This window comes from Anthonomus grandis, chromosome 2 (assembly GCF_022605725.1).
Source record: "Anthonomus grandis grandis chromosome 2, icAntGran1.3, whole genome shotgun sequence".
Classification (NCBI taxonomy): Eukaryota; Metazoa; Arthropoda; class Insecta; order Coleoptera; family Curculionidae; genus Anthonomus; species Anthonomus grandis.
The window spans coordinates 19773648-19790848 of record NC_065547.1 but is presented as its reverse complement, the minus strand read 5'-3'; the positions used below and the strand labels follow the sequence as shown (position 1 = coordinate 19790848).

Below are 17201 nucleotides of genomic sequence, written 5' to 3'. Positions count from 1 at the left end.
TGGCGCAAGTGTCATTATGGCTTACGCAATATTAATACACTCGTGGCGGGCAATAGTGACATTTTTTGTTTAGTGACGGTTTAGCCAAACCCATTGAAATATATTACAAAACTTTATACAGTGACCAAACTTTTAAGCAAATTAGTCGTTCGGCGCGTCGTTCAACACGTCAAAATCGCAAAAGTTTTCAATTAAATAAACTTTACACAGAAAGATTTAAAATTGTTCGATCGAAAAAAACAAGACATCAAAAGTCTTATTGAAAATTCCTTAATACCTCAATGCTATGTACACTCCTTTTATAATAATATTTTGTAATGATAATTACCCACTATATTTAATTTACCAAACGAAAATATTTTGTTTTTTCATAATGGAAGCTGTCCATATTTAAAGTTGTGTTTATGTTGTATTTACCAGGTTTTTGAATATTTTGTTTTAGGAATTAATTTTTTGTTTTTGCAGTTATTTTTATAGCCATTAATTTGGCTTTAGTGCCATTTCTGTATCAGTGATGTAAACTTTTATTGGCACAGTGTAAATTTAACCGTAGCTTAAAATTTAAACGTAAACGACAGCTATTTTGTATGAATTTGAATAGAAAATAACAGTGATGGTTTAAATTTTAAGCTATGGTTAAGTTCGCGGTGCATAAGTGGTCATTTAGATGGTCGGTTTAAGTTAAGTTAGTACTTAAGATAAAAAAATTTTTTTAGAAGTACCTACCTACATCATTTTTTGTTCAAGCAGTTGTGTGTAACAATAAATGTTTCATGTTTCATTTAATATAATAATATTATGCTTTTCTACATATTTCTATATTTTTTAAAAATTTTATGGTTTGAAAAATTTTGACAAATTCTAAAAATATTGCATATAATAAATGGAAAAGTGACACTATAAATCAAAAAACTAAAAAATAAACAAATAAAAGAATTTATTTTCCATTTCTGTTTAGTAAAATGGTTAAAGCCAAAACATCGTTCACTGTGGTAAAAAAATCGTTCATTTATTATCAATATAATCACCGTTATTTGTCTTTCCATTTTGCCGAAAGCTTTAAATTGCTCTCCTGAAAAATTTACATTTTTCGTATAGTGACACTTTTGGATTACATGTGCGAATTATGTATCTATGTATGTGTACATACGTGCAGATACATAACATTGTACATAGATAAAAATATTAAGGTTGATTTAGGTATACAGTATTTTTATGTGATAAAGAATAATGACTTTAATTTTCAATTATCTGTCTTTTTATGGACTGGTTTACCCATGCAAGTGCATAATATAGTAGTAGTAAAACCCTTAAAAATCTTATATTTTGTTCCAGACTATCATAATGGACGGCGACTATACAACGTATAATACCTTTATAAAATATGGACGTATGTGTGGTACCTACATATGTATATAACAATACATACATATCTTTTTATATATAAATATATAAAAGCCGATGATACCTACTCTTAAATGTGTTGTGTTTAAAACGTACGAGAAAACATACCTGCGCATAAACCTTCCAGCTAAAATTTAATTTAAAAATACCTACCTATGTACATATGTATATGTATATTGTTAACATATTAACGTCATACAAATAGCAGACTTTTTTTCAGCTAGTGCCTTACTAAAGGCAAATATTATTTACCATTATCATAAAACAACTAACACAAAAATTCCATTCCAAAACAAATTAAAAGTATACTAACCTACACCTCTATCGTGTATCAAAACTGTCAAATAACAATTTTTATAAAAATAATAATTATTATAATTATTCTAAAAAGCAAGGACCCGTATAAGCCTTAACAAAAAAAAATCCTATTTGAAATATAACTAAATTTTGTAGTTTGCTCCCGTATTATATGAATATAACCATTTTGATTTTAAAAATAAAAGCACTTCGTTCGGTGTTTGCGTTTACTACAACTTTACGAGATATCTCAGTGTATTTGCGCCGGGTGCATCTGTCAGTTGGGCTTATAAAAAACTGGTTCACGGATATCAAAGGAGCCGACGCAAGCCTTCGCTTCTGTGAGATCGTTTATTCTGTGATTATGACGTCACAACTATTTTCGTTTCCTGTTAGTACTACTCGAAATTCAGAACGCGCAACATTTATCAACGTTGCAGTGTCTATTGGCTCTTATGGGAGTTTCCTATTTAGTATTAATCTATGGATTATTGACGTGTAATTAGAATTTCTTCTAACATGAATAGTTTTTGAGATATTTGAATTTTTTTCGTTCTATTCATTTGCGGCGTCCCTATACATTATTGGAAAAGGAAACATCATCTATAAGATCCCAAATTTTGTTATACAACCCATACCTAAATTTCAGACTGTGAGCTACATTAGAGGTACCGAAAAAATGCGTTAAAACCTCAGAAAATATAGAAATAGAGGTAGAATCGGCCAAGACCTGCGCCGATTGTCTAATGACCATGACCACCATTTGTATCACAGAACACAAATATATAGATTTGTATGATCTAGTGCTGGAGCATCGCAATGAAACATCAAACAAAAACAACAAACACCGATGCCTTAAAAATATCGGTGTTATTCTACATGGATGTCAGGAAAACATCGAAGACCGACTTAATCGAAATTAATTAATTAAATAAGTCCAAAATTAAATAAATAAACACTTCACTTATAAATTGAAACTTAGTCTAGGTCTAGATAGTGCATAAAAATAAAACATTGATCAAAAAGATCGATGTTTTAAAAACATCGCCCAGCACTAGTATGGTCTTCTTTCGCGAGAATATAGCTGCATTGCAGGTGTTTTTGCTATCACATAAATAAAAAAAATATATAAAAAAAACTAACATACACCCAATACAAAACAATATATTGAAATTTCGATTTTTTTTGAAAACACTTCATATATTAAAGCAATTATCTGGTTACAAAATTGATTTTTTTTTTTACATTTTTTTTTCTTAATACATATTTATAATATTGCCTATTTCATAAACTTAATAAACACACAAGTCCAATATATGAATAAACTTCTAAGCAATGCTTATATTAGCATTGGTACCGAAGTTACATTTAAAAGAAATATGTTATTGTAACAATGTGGCCATAGAATTACATATTAGCAACTTTGTTAATAGTGTAAGGATTGTATATTATAGTATATTAATAATAGTATATTATAATAAATTTATAATAAGAAACTTCTTGTTTTATTTCATAAGACAGATCATTATAGGTTTGTGTCGCTGCGTTGATTGGGTTTCTAAGGGCAATGTTTGTTCTAGCACTACTTAGTCGAATATTGTTGTTTCTTAGATTATGTGCATGTATTTCACTAGAATAAACAATAGTGTAATTTGATTTTTGTAGCTTATTAATTATTTTAAATATTAATTTTGCTTGTTCTATTTTAAGTATGTGACTAATTGAGTGGATTTTCAATATTTCAAATATGTCCACCGCATGCATAAAATAATCAAGATTAAATAAAATCTTGAGTACTTTACTCTGCAAAATTTCAACTCTTTGAAAATTGTACTTACAACAGGTTCCCTACACTGGAATTAGGTACTGCAAGTTTGAAAGAAAGTAAGCATTATATATTTTATATTAAGCTGCGTTACTTAAGAAGTGCTTACATTTATAAAATGCTCCTGTAAAGGGAATTATCTTACTTTTTAAGTAGTCAATATGAGCGTTCCAATTAAGATTCTCATCCAGTGTAAGTCCCAAATATTTTATATTATTTACATTTTCTAAAGTCGCACCATTTAGACATATTCTAACTTGATTTATTGTCTTATTTTTCTGTTTAAATAGGATATATTTGGTTTTGTCCAAATTTATTTTAAGATTATTTTGTAGTAACCATTGACTATATTTAGTTAGATCATCATTTACCCTATTAACCAATCTATCACAATCATTATCCGAATACAATAATACAGTATCGTCAGCAAATGTATAATATTGGGCGTCTAACCCTGCTACCCGTAAACTCAGAACATACAGTGAGTACAGTAATGGTCCCAACACTGACCCCTGAGGGACACCACAGTTAAATGTTAAGATATTACTTTCTTTATTATTTACATGTACATATTGTCTTCTATTAAGTAAGTATGACCCAATCAAGGACAGTGCAGATCCCCGAAAACCCATTTCTTCCAGCTTGTTTAATAATATGTCATGATTAACTACGTCAAATGCCTTTCTTAAATCGACAAAAACTGCTATGACAATTTTGCCTTGATCTAAATTAGCTGACACATAATTAAGGAGATCTATAGTAGCACTTAAAGTGCTGCTGTTTTTAAGAAACCCATATTGGTATAAATCGTATGAGATATATTTTTCTATAAATGATATCATCCGCCTCTTAATCACTGTTTCGATAATTTTTGAAAAGACACTTATTATAGATATAGGCCTGTAGTTATTTAATTGGGTTTTAGGACCAGATTTATGAATTGGACATACTTTAGATATTTTGAGGTCAGGAGGAAATTCGCCTATGTTGAATGCATTATTTATAAGTATGACTAGTATATTTAATATGTACTCTTTTATATTAGTTAGATCAAGTATTGTAATTTTATCATGGCCCGGAGCCGCATTTCGTTTTAGGCTTAATATTATGTTGCTTATTTCATTACTGTCTGTCGGCTCAAAAAAGATACTATTATCATTTTATATCACATTTAATCTCCTTAAAATCTTGTTTTAATATATTTTTTGTATCAGTCCGCATGTCCTCGATTATGGTCGCACCTACCTCCGTAAAATATTTGTTCAAACTGTCTGCAATTTTTTTATCATCATTAATTTCGATTTGGTTTATATTGCTTTTAGTAGAATTATTATTTAAAAACAGATTTATTGTATCCCACTGTTTTCTTGTATTTTGTGCTGCTTGGGCCCATTTGTTTTTAAAGTACGCATTTTTTAATGCTTTTATTTTATTATTTAGTGAATTTTTTAACCTTGTAAAATTTAATTTGAAGTTATTATTTTCTGGAGCTTTTTTATATTTCTTATACGCCAATTCTTTTTCTTTAATTAAAATTAATAAGTCTGGTGTTATCCAATCATTGTTTTGTCGACATTTAATTTTTTTATTAATTGTTGATTTTATTTTACAATTGCTAATTACGTTAATTAAATTTTGAAATGAATCTATATTTTCTTCTATTAGGTTATCTTGGAGTTTTTGTTTAAATTTTTGTATCTTTAGTACGGGACGTTGAACAAATATTCCAGGCTTGAATTTCCTTATATTTGCGCTTATTTCTAAACAAATTTTTCTATGATCAGATAAAGAAGTATCTTCTACACTAATATCACATTCATTTTTTTTGTTAGTAGTACAAATTACATGATCTATTATTGTTCTACTTTGTGAGACTCGAGTGGCGCTGGCAGGACTAATCTCATTGACAAAACAAAAATTATTTAATGCAACCATATTTTTATAGTCTTTAGTAATTATAGAGTCTTGATCTAAAAGATTAATATTAAAGTCACCTAAAATAATATGATTAGACCTATATTTACTTATCACAGATTCCAGCTTATCTAGGAACTCATTTGGTGAATACCATGGAGGTCTATAGATTGCACTCAGTTTAAGTTTATCTAGTTCTATACACACCCAGTTATAGGGTTCTGTTTGATCACTGCAGTCTATTTTGTTAAAATGCACTGTATTCTTAATGTAAATGCTCGCGCCCCCGCCCCTAGAGTCCCTGCAGGAATGAACTGCCTGATATCCATCGATATTATAAAAATGTGTTTCATTTGGATATAACCATGTTTCTACAAGAACAATGATATCGCTTGATATGCTTTTTATGCTGGCTTGGAATTCATCAAACTTATTTCGGAGACTTTGGATATTATAATAAATTATGTTAAGTTTATTTTGAGGTATAATTAGTTTTTTAAGTCGTTGGAGTCCTGCAATAGTTCAACCTTAGTATTATCATCTTTACGCAGCATAATTTTCCCATCATTAATCCATAAGTACTTGTAGTTGTTTTCTTGTTTAAATCGTTTAGCACTTTTAAAAAGATCCAGATTAAATTTGGTCAAATCATGGTTTATGTAAATTGTTTCGCGTTTATCAGTATATCGTTCTAAATCATGTGTTGTTAATGTTTTTGTTTTCTTAGCTGTCATCCACTTTTTCTTATCTTCTCCTGTTCTAAAACTAACTCTTATTGGTGATGATTTGTTGTCTTTTGAAAAACCCAACCTATAAATCTTATTTATACTGTTGGGAACTTGTGGGATATTTAATGCAGATGCTAATTTGTCGACAATTTCCTCTAGTTTCTCATTTTCCTTATATGGTATTCCTTGAATGATAACATTATTATTTAACTCTTTCTGTTCTCTATTATTTAATTGTTTTTTGATACTTTGAATTTCCTCCTTAAGCTCATTATTTATTTTTATTTGCTCCTCATACTTTTGAAATAGCTTGTTATATTTTCCATCCATTTCGTTTAGTTTCGACATAATATCTGCAATCGTGTATTCATCTTTCTTATTATCCTGCTTTTTATCTTTACATTTTTCACATTTCCATCCAGAATTTAAATTTTTTTTCATAGCGCATATAGGTTGTTTTGTAAATAGAAACAACAAAATAAATAGCCTCATCTGCTCTAATTCAAAACAAACAAAATTATTTGCCAAAACAGCTCATTAGATGTAACAAAAGGGGAAGACTAGACAAATGGCGGCTCCCTATGTAACTGCCTAAACCTGTTATACTTTTGATTCTAAAAAATAATCTAAAAGATTTAGCAGTTGGGTTTAAATTCCACCCTCCCCGTTGTCTAGCCATGGAAAATTAATTTTCTAAAAAGTCTTGATTTAGTCTATTCGTGAGTATAAACTGGATCTTATCCCGCTTTTCGCTATTAAAAAGTTGTTCTATTGCATTAATAATCTGTACCATACCATCGAAACATGGAGGCCTTGTTTCAAAAATGCCGGACTTACCCTTTTTACGGTCCAATTTAGATAAAGAACCAAAAACAGATTTCCCTTGTTGTAAAATAAGGTTTACATATGTGCTATGCTCATTTAGGGCGCAACTGTAAGGATTCTTTGTAAAAGGGCGCTTGCTGTTCAATGCATCAAATAAATTGTTCATTAACTCTACAAACTCCGCTGTATGAAGGCCTACTTTTTTAGGTATCAATCCCTTATCCACGCAAGCTTTTATGGCAGCCGCCATAGTTTTGGAAAATACTTGTAAAGCCAATGAGCAAGACATTTTCTCGAAAGCATTGGGGCTTATATGCCTGTCCGTAATTTTGGGAATGCAGGTGTTCTAGCAGTCAGGGAACATTTGTCAATTTCGTACGTTTTTCTAATTACGTTAAAAGCTATGCTTTTTTGTGATGGCAATTTAAAATTCCCTGATAGCAAATTATTTCTTACGCTTTTAAAAAGATGTGGGGCATCAAACAAAGCAAAAATTTTAGAATCATTAAAATGGAAATAGGGTTGTTCTTTCCTAACCTTCAATAATTTATATGCTGCTCTGTTCGGAGTACCTTGGTCGCAGACTAACGCTTTTGGTATAAATCCTATTTAGAATAGTTAATGTTTTAAGAATATACAAAATTAAACGCTGTAGATTTTTGCCAGTTGTCGCTGAATGAGAGAAAAAGTAGGCCAGGGGATACTTCCAAGATGAATATATACCTCGAATTGAAAGAACTAAAACATGTGAAGCCTCTTTTGGCTGACGACCCAAAGGACCTATGTCTTCGAAACCTTGAACAACGTCGTCAAGTTTTTTATTATATTCGAGGCATTTTTTAATTGACATTTCATCAAAAGCCACCAGACACTTTTTTTCTTTTTTATCCATGTCATCGCATTTTAGTTTAAGACAGGTTTTATATTGTCAACACCAGTCTTGAATGTATTTTGTCCAATCCATTTTTGAACGGTTGACGTAGATGGTAATATGACGCCTTTTTTTCTCAAAAATTTATAACAAGATGGCGATTTATAGTATAGAGATATTGCTAACTGTTTTTCGGATTGAGAATATAGAGTGCGTCGTTTACCTCTTATTTGCATAACTACAAATGTTTTGGCAGTAACAGATAAAAATGATAAAAAAGGTAAAAGAGTAAAAACTGTGAATTTTGACTGGCGTACTTTTTCTTGTGAACGTCTCAATTTTCGCCGCATATTATAAATTTCTCTCTTTTGACATGATTTTTTTTTCAGCTTCAAGGTAATGGGAGAAGTTTTACTAGATAGAAGGTCGATATTTTCATCTATAAAATCAGATTCCTCATGTTCAAATATGGTAGGGCTATTGCACGGAGTAGCGCAAGGACTATTTGATGTTATTGTCGGTCCATCATAATTCCTTGCGTTAGAATAAGTCTTTTTAGGAGTCAAAACGTGTAAAGTGCCATCATTATTTAATAAAGACTTATAATGGATAGGGACCGCATTACCTTTTAACCTATGTTTTTTTAAAGTTGTCATGGTCAGTAAAATGATTTGCGCAAATATGCTTGTTTTTTAACAAGTCTTCGGTTAGACCGAGTAGTTGTGAATTTCCTAAAAAAAAAATAGATCTAAACAAAGCAAGAAGTATGATCTTTCAAATAAAACTGCAAATAAAAAGTTTCTCTACATCACTTCAGATATTTTTTTAATGTTAGCAAAATTGATAAAATAAAGTATGTACCTACATATCGTTGCATTTAGAAGAATACCAGGTTACTTCATTTCTAAAATTCTTAAGAGTCATCACATAAAAAAAAGTTGAAAATTTAGGATAATTACCATAATATTTTTACAGGCTATTTTCGACACTTACTGTCACTTGTTACACGTAACACCTTCTGTAAAAGCTCGTCAAAAAAGAAAATTGTTGGTGTATCTTTTTTTGACATCTGCCAAGTACGTCAGAATTTTGCTTCAAATTTATTTAATTTTTTTTTGAAAGAAAGAGTTTGATGTTTAATTAATCAATTTATATTAGTTTTGTCTCTAACTAAACTTTTATTTTAAATTATTTGTAATAAACCACTTTAATTATTAAAAGGAAGGCAACCCTAAAATAAAGTTAACAATCGACCAAAAACTATGTTTTAAAAAGATTAAAAATTATAAAAAATGCTTGTTTAAGGAGCAGTTTAATTAACCATTAGTTACATGGTACAGATTTATTTTTTTATATTTACTTATCTGATTTAACTTTTTGGACCACCTTGTATAAAAAAAATTGTAAGATAAAATTTGTACCTAACCTATAATAAGAATAAAATACAAGGCTGTCCAATTTAAATATTTTTTTTCTTTTTTTTTTTAACTTTTTACAATACTTTGTATATATCTAAAACTATGTGTAATAAAGACTATAAAAGAAATATGTCACCCCCTACATCTTTTACCTTTACATTGTTTTTACACGGTGACCAAAAATACGAATATTTCAAAAGCTGAAGATTTTTTAAAAAATCGTTAAGACACGTCAAATTAGTTATTGAAGAGTACAACTTTTTAATGAAAATTATGCCGTTTTTTCTTTAACCCCCTGTCATTGGGGTGGTATCCGACCTTATGGAAGTTCTTAAAAATAATAATAATTTCTAATGATAAAAAATAAATTATATAGGGGATTAACCCTAAATAAAATATCTACAAAAAACAACCACTTTTTTTTCACTAACCAGTAACCAACTACAATAACATTTAACTTATTGGGTCATTTGGGCAAGGTGTAAAAACTTTTTTTAATTAGTAAAAACCTGTAAACGGCATCTGCTTAAAAAAAAAGGTTTAAAAAAAAAGATTTAAAAAAAATGTAAACGGCAACATAAAGACAAGATACCTATGTATATTATAAGGGCCTTTCAAATAAAGTATGGCCTGATAAATTATATATATTAGTTCCAAATCAAGTAGTGTGCTGTTGTATCCCCCCCCCCCACATTTGAGTTGAACCGTCGAGCCGCCCAACTCAATATGATCACAGAATAAACGATTAATATGATCACAGAATAAACGATCTCATGAGATCGTTTATTCTGTGGTCATAATGACAGGAAAATAATTGAATTTTGCTTTATTTTACCGTGCTCTTAGGTTAGTGGAAAATGTGTGCATGGGCGTCGTTGGGGGGGGGGGGGGGCAAGGGGGGGGCACTTGCCCTCCCCTGTATTTACATAAAATCATTTTTAATAGGTTTGTTTTCGAAACCAGTCATGGTTTTTAAAGTTACATTTTCTGAAATCTCAAGTCAAATCCTTATTTTTTGTTAAGTCTGACAACAATGTGGTAAATTTTGCCCGATTACGAAGCGCAAGGCGCAGCCGTCGTTTGCGTCAGACTGATCCGATACGGCATGGTTCGTGGCGTGTGGCGGTGCCGGCGACGCTAATTATGGAGACGCCACTAAAAAGCACCCGATTCCCGCCGATGATCGTGTATGTTCGGAGAAAAATTCGGTCGTTTGATGTGAATGACAAGAATAACGACACGAATGTTCCCGCTTTTTTTGTGTTTGTTGGTTGTTTACTTCCGTAAAAAAGCTCCAACTAATTTGATCAATTATTGCGATTATACTGAACTTGTTTCTTTGTGAAATATTGACCATATTGTTGCTTATAGTGTTAAAATAATACCTGAAAAGCTGTATTAATTCCAATCCAGCGATTTTAGCTGTAAAGATGGACGGCTCTACTCAAAACCATCAGAATCAGGACCAAACTATCAACAAAAATATGTGCCACTCATGCAGTAAAATGTTTTCTTCCATTTCAGCTAAGAACAAACATATTAAAGTTATTCATAAGCAGCAGCTCCTAGATAACTCAAAGTCACACATTTCTTGTCCCTTATGCAAAGAGACTAAGTATTCTTGTAAGACTTATCAAAAACTTGAAGCTCATTTACAGGTAAGTCAGGATATCAAAATAGAGTCCTCAACTTTCCATTTTTCCAGCGAAGAAAGATTTGAGGAATGGTTAAGAGAGCATAAAATAAGCACAAACTATGCACTTGTTCGCACAAGGAAAATTGAAGACAAGATTGAAAAAGTATATTGTTGCAATTGAAGCAATTTTAGAGGTAATTTGTAGCAATTTCAATTGTTCATTATGGTGTGTGAGCAAAGGAAGGGAACAGATTCTGTTTTAGGTGAACTCCTTGGGGAATGTTCTTCCAATAATATTGAAGCTAGCCATAGCCTAGAAATTGAAACATTTGTTAATGAGAAGACAACTGAAAATCAACAAGTAGCAGTACAACGATTGAACAAGCATCAACAAGAGAAATTGAAAGTGTATCAAACTTTTTAAGATCTTTAAATGATGAAGCTTATGATATGTAAGTTATCTTTTTATAAAATTATATAAGCTATATTAACATATACCTGTAAATGTCTAGGTGCATGAGACAACTGACATCAATGATGGAACAGATAAATAAGACAAATACAAGTAAACGAAAAGTGGACAAACAAGTTTATTTTCCATTAAAGAAGAAGGAGCAGTAAATAAAAATAATAAATTGTATATTTTTTTCTATTTATCAGTATTTTTTTAATGTTATAGTAGGTATATTTTTATAGGTTTTAATATATATGTATGTATATGTGTATTATAATTTTTTATTATAAGTTTTAGGCAAATATTTGAAAACACATTACCTATCTCATAAGTTTCTTGCAGTTTCTTCTTATGAGTATTAATCAAAACTGCAAATTGTAAATTAGTACTTTAGCATAAAATAATTAAGTTTCTTTTCAAATCATATACATGTGTTTGCAGCATTTATAAAATAAAACTTAATATATGATACATTTATATAACAGTATAACTAATTAAATCCATTGTGTTTTCACTTACCAAAAATTACCTCTCTACCTAGGTATAAAAGTTATTTAAAAAAATAGGTACTTATTTCAAAAAGGTTAATAACATTTATATATTTAAGATTAAAATTAAAGTACAATATTTTATAAATTTTGTTTTTCATTTATTTATTTTTTCTAAATATACAATATCCTATTGTTTAAGTTGGGCTTTTGCTTTTGATACGTCCACATATAGAGAACTTAAAAAAATAATAGTTATTTGTATAACAAAAGGGAGCAAAGTGCATAATTTCCTTAAGTGGATGAAGTTTGATCCAGCAAAAGCATCCACACTGAGGAAATGACAGTACTCCTACAGTACTTCATATTCTACTTTCATTCTTATTAATAAGCACAATTTAATGTAAAAAATTAATTTTATAAAAAATAATAAGCAAGATATAGTCAAATAAAAAAATTCAATTATGCAGAAAAATAAAATTAAAAATTTTCTTATAAGGTAGTAGAAAATTTTTCAAATCACACTTTCTCAAAAATAAACTATAGTAATTTTAAATAATATCCAAAATCAAATAAATCCATGTCCGCCCAAAAAAATTTTTAAAAATATTTATTCAAAAAAAAAAATTTAATTTCCATTCCATTGGATCATTCAACTAAACTGCATTTTTTTGATACTTACATTAGGGTATTATGTACAAAATTAATAATTCAATTTTCTTGTTTGCATCCTTTATTTATATTTAATTTATTTAAAGAATCAATAGTTAAAAATTCCAGAAACGCTATTTTTTATTTTAATTAAATTATTATTTACATTAATTATTCTTATTGCCAGAAACCGTTGCTTCTAGCAGAAAACATTGCTCTTTTGTTGGTTGCCCGCCATTCACATAATATTTAAATATCCGAATGGGACAGTCGGAGATAGCCGAATGGTGACGGGAATCGGGTGCTTTTTAGTGGCGTCTTAATTATGGTATTCGTGTTCCTAGTTCCTATTCGTAAAGCATCAGTAAAATTGTATCTGTTGTAACTATAAAAATTTTGAGAGCTAGCTGTTTTTTGTCGCCAATTCATCCCTTTTTGTGATAATGTTGGAATCTACATCTAGGCAAAATAATAGCACTAGTAGTCAATAGTGGAGAGTAAAATATAAAATAATATCTACTTAATTTCTAAGTTTGTGGCGGGAGAGTGGTGCTTTAAAATTTAACGTAAGTAGCAAATTTTTAATATTTTCTTATGAACTATGTAGGTATCTATTGTATTTTTAGTGCATATCCGTGGAACCGTTATTTGGTCTTTATTTTTATTTAATTAATTTTTAAGGTCTTATATACCTATGAGTTTTTCCATGTATATAATTGCTCGTTTTTGCACTCTTTAATGTTGTTTAACGGTACTATTTTAAACGAATTTTTAATGGATTATATCCGGGGTGTTTTGAGGTAAGGGACAAAATTTACCCACTTTTTCTTTAAATGGTAAATTGTCTTTCATAATATCTCATGAACATAAGTCTGCAAATTATAGTTTCTTTACCAAGATATGATTTAAAAAATATATAATTTTATTGTGATAAATATAGTAGGAATATGGCAGCTACATTATAATAATGATTAACTAATTTAAATTTAAAAAAGATAAACCCGTTTTTTTTTTGTTAAATTATTTATTAGGTGTACCTACTAAATTACTATCTATAGTTATTTTTAATTTATAGCTAATTTTTGTTCTTTAAATTTTATTGTTTTTTTTTCCAGTTTTTTAGATTAATGATTAAATTAAATATTAAAAACATTTTTAAAAATATTTTATTATTTGCCAATATGGATTTCTTAAAGGCTAATTCGTCTTTAGGTAATGGATATCAGAAACTTTTTTGCTAAAAAAGTTGACTCGGAACCTGAACCAGATCGTGACAATTCGACTTCCCCATCACGAAAAAAAAGGGACAAGCAGATTTAGGCACTGAACCTAAACCTGGAAGTAGTGGGGCTTCCCGTCAAACACCTTCCAATAATGAATTTGATTTGGGCTTATATGTAAAAAGTTTATCGTTGACTGACGACCTAAAATACAAACTTTTAAAACACCCCTACGTTCCGGCTGCTCAATATAATTTTAAAAAAGATTCTGGCCCAAATTCTAATAGATTTTTTAAAATTTCATAACTTAATGAATATGACTGGATGGTGTACTCTTCACATTTAAAAGGAGCTTTATGTAAGTTCTGTGTGCTCTTTAAACCTATTGTTAAAAGGGGAACTTTGGGATCGTTTATAATTAAAGAATTTTCCAACTATAAAAAACTCCATGAAGGCGCCAGATCGCATCAAAATTGTAAATAGCATAAGCAGGCAGTAAATCGTGCTACTGATTTTACTAAAATCGTTTCTGGAACAACGGCCAGTGTCTATGAACAGCTTAACACTCAAGAACGTGAGCAAATTGCAGAAAATAGAAAAAAACTGTATCCAATTCTTTCGACAATTTTTTTTTGTGGAACTCACTACATTGCATTAAGGGGTAAACAAAGTCAGGGGGGAAATTTTAATGATTTGCTGAAGTTTAGGGTTGAAAGTGGTGATACAGTTCTGGACAATCACCTTAAAACTTCCCATGTTAAACAAAAGTATACCTCAGCACAAATTCAGAATATCTTAATTGAAATATCTGGAGATATTATTCGGCAAAGAATTATTTCAGAGGCAAATAACTCCGAAGTAATTTCTATATTAGCTGATGAAACTGCAGATATTTCCGGGCATGAACAGCTATCACTAGGATTAAGATTTGTCGATGTCGAAAACAATATTCGGGAGGAATTTCTCGGTTTTGAAAAATTTACCGCTATGGATGCCAAAACCATAGCTAGTGGTATAATAAATTTTCTAAAAAAACATGGTGTTAATTTAAAAAAGCTTGTAGGTCTTGGGTTTGACGGATGCTCCACGATTGCCGGTAAGGACAACGGGGTACAAAAACTTATAAAGGATGAATACCCTAGGGCGACATATTACCATTGTAGTGCCCATAAACTTAACCTTGTGGTTACTGATCTTAACAGCGTTCAACAGATACAAAATACAATTGGCACTATTAAAGAAATAATTATTTTTTTTCGCGAGAGTCCAAAAAGAAGTAGGGTAACAAATATTCCTCTTCTGTCGGAAACTCGTTGAACCTCAAAATATAAGTCAATACGTATTTTTTCAGAAAATGTTGTTGGCATTAAATCTACTTTGGAAAGTATGTCGGCAGATGCTGGATTCAACTTACAGACAAGAACAAAAGCAAATATTTTGCTTACTTCGGTTACCAATTGCACTTTTCTCGTTTGCCTTAAAATTATTTCTAAATATTCATCTCAACTCGAGCCGGTAACTAATAAATTTCAATATTCCAAATATTCCTTCTACTTCAGCAGAACAGTATTTCAGACTAAGTATATTTAATCCATATTTAGGTTCATTAATTACGTCCGTCAACTCGCGATTCTCTGAAGATTCTAGTATTGGTTTTTCTTTAAGTTTAATCCATCCAAAAAACATCAAAAATAATATTATTTTATCGTCGAATCAAATCGTAAATGTTACTCGGCAGTTTAAATTGGAAAACTTTGTAGCTGAGTACAACACATGGGTAGCATCCTGGAAAACCAAGGCGGTTTACGAAAACTTGGATTTTGTTGAATTGCTTGTTAATGAATGCGAATTTTTTCCAAGTATTCAAAAAGCGCTAAAAATATTTTTAACACTTCCGCCAACTACTATCGAACGTTCATTCAGTACACTTAGGCGTGTAAAAACATGGTTGCGGTCAACAATAACCGAAAATAGATTATCAGGTCTTTGCATGATAAGCGTACACCGGAAGATGATAGAAAATAAAAAAGATGAAATTATTTCTTCAGTTATTGATGTTTTTGGTTCTGAAAAAAAGAATTTAAAATTTGGATTTTCCTAAAAACCGAAGGAATGTTAAAAAATATTACTGTTATTCGCTAGATTAATTTTTTGTTTATTATTTATATACGGTATAGATGTTTAATTATTATCACCGTTAGAATATATTTGTTTTTATGTTTCTAGAATAATGTTTTTATTTTGTTGCAAATGTTTAACTGGTAAAATGTTTTGTCGGTTTTCCTATTAGAAATAAAATAGAAATAATGTGGTTTTGTTCCTATATTTGTACTGTGTTTTTGGTAGATTAATTTTTTATTTATTATTTATATACGGTAAATGTTTTATTATTATCACCTTTAGAATATATTTGTTTTTATGTTCCTAAAATAATGTTTTTAATTTGTTGCAAATGTTTAACTGTAAAATGTTTTCTAATAAGTAATAAGTTTTTTTATATACTTTTTATTCTAATACTTTTGCCCCAGACGTTTTGTTTTTTTTAACGATTTTAACGACATTTAAAAAAAATGGGCGTGGTACCTCAAAAAATTTTCGCCTGTGGCGCCAATTTAGAAAAGATGCCCCCCTCTGTATAAACACGTAACGACCCTCATGAATGTGTGGTTCTTTCGGGAACTGAAAGGCCCATATGTTTCCTACTAGATCCATAGCTGTGGGTTTCAGAAATTAAACAAAAATATATTCATTAAATGTATTACTATAAAAAAGAGATTTATATTTATTTGATATAACAAACCATTCAGTTATATAAAGAACAAACTCTGTTTAGTATAATCTATACAGGGTATTACCAAAGGATATGGTAAATGTATAAAGGTCAATAGAAGTGTAATAAATTTAACAAGCAACTACTCTCTACCCAATTCACGAGTAGTGTTCCTTAGTAAATATTACTATAGTAATGAAAAAGGCAATAAGTAAATATGTTAAAAGTAAAATTTACAGGAGTTACCATTTTCTATTTGCCCTTGAAAATTACAGATTTCAAAATATGTATAGGACATGCATTTGCATGTCCTATACATATTTTGATATGCATTTTACAAAATTGCTCATGCATGAAATTACTGAAATTGCTCTTCTCTTAGGTTTGGCGTCACATTTTGAATATGTTTAGACATTGAGGCCGTCAAAAAGTCTATATAGGAATAAGATGAATTCTACTTTGTATTGAGCTTCACTGGGTAATTTATTTTCAAATCCAATATCCGGAAATAGAAAGCATATTTTGAAGTATTAATTTTTATAATCATAAAAACAATTCCTTTCCATTTTGCCATATTGCCTGTCTAGGATCCTATATTACTAAAGACCTAGGTGCGATTTTTAACTTTTAATCCATCAGCATATTCTGTTGTTGGCTGCTGCTCTAAATAATACTGATCTGTAAGAAGAAATTTTTAATG

The 17201-nt window shown here is 29.9% G+C and overlaps 1 protein-coding gene across 1 annotated transcript in view; it reads left to right on the top strand.

Annotated features, from left to right (window-relative positions):
* Positions 1-17201, top strand: part of LOC126750624 (uncharacterized) — a 353062-nt gene that overhangs the window by 80547 nt on the left and 255314 nt on the right. The gene's annotated exons all lie outside the window — the stretch shown is intronic.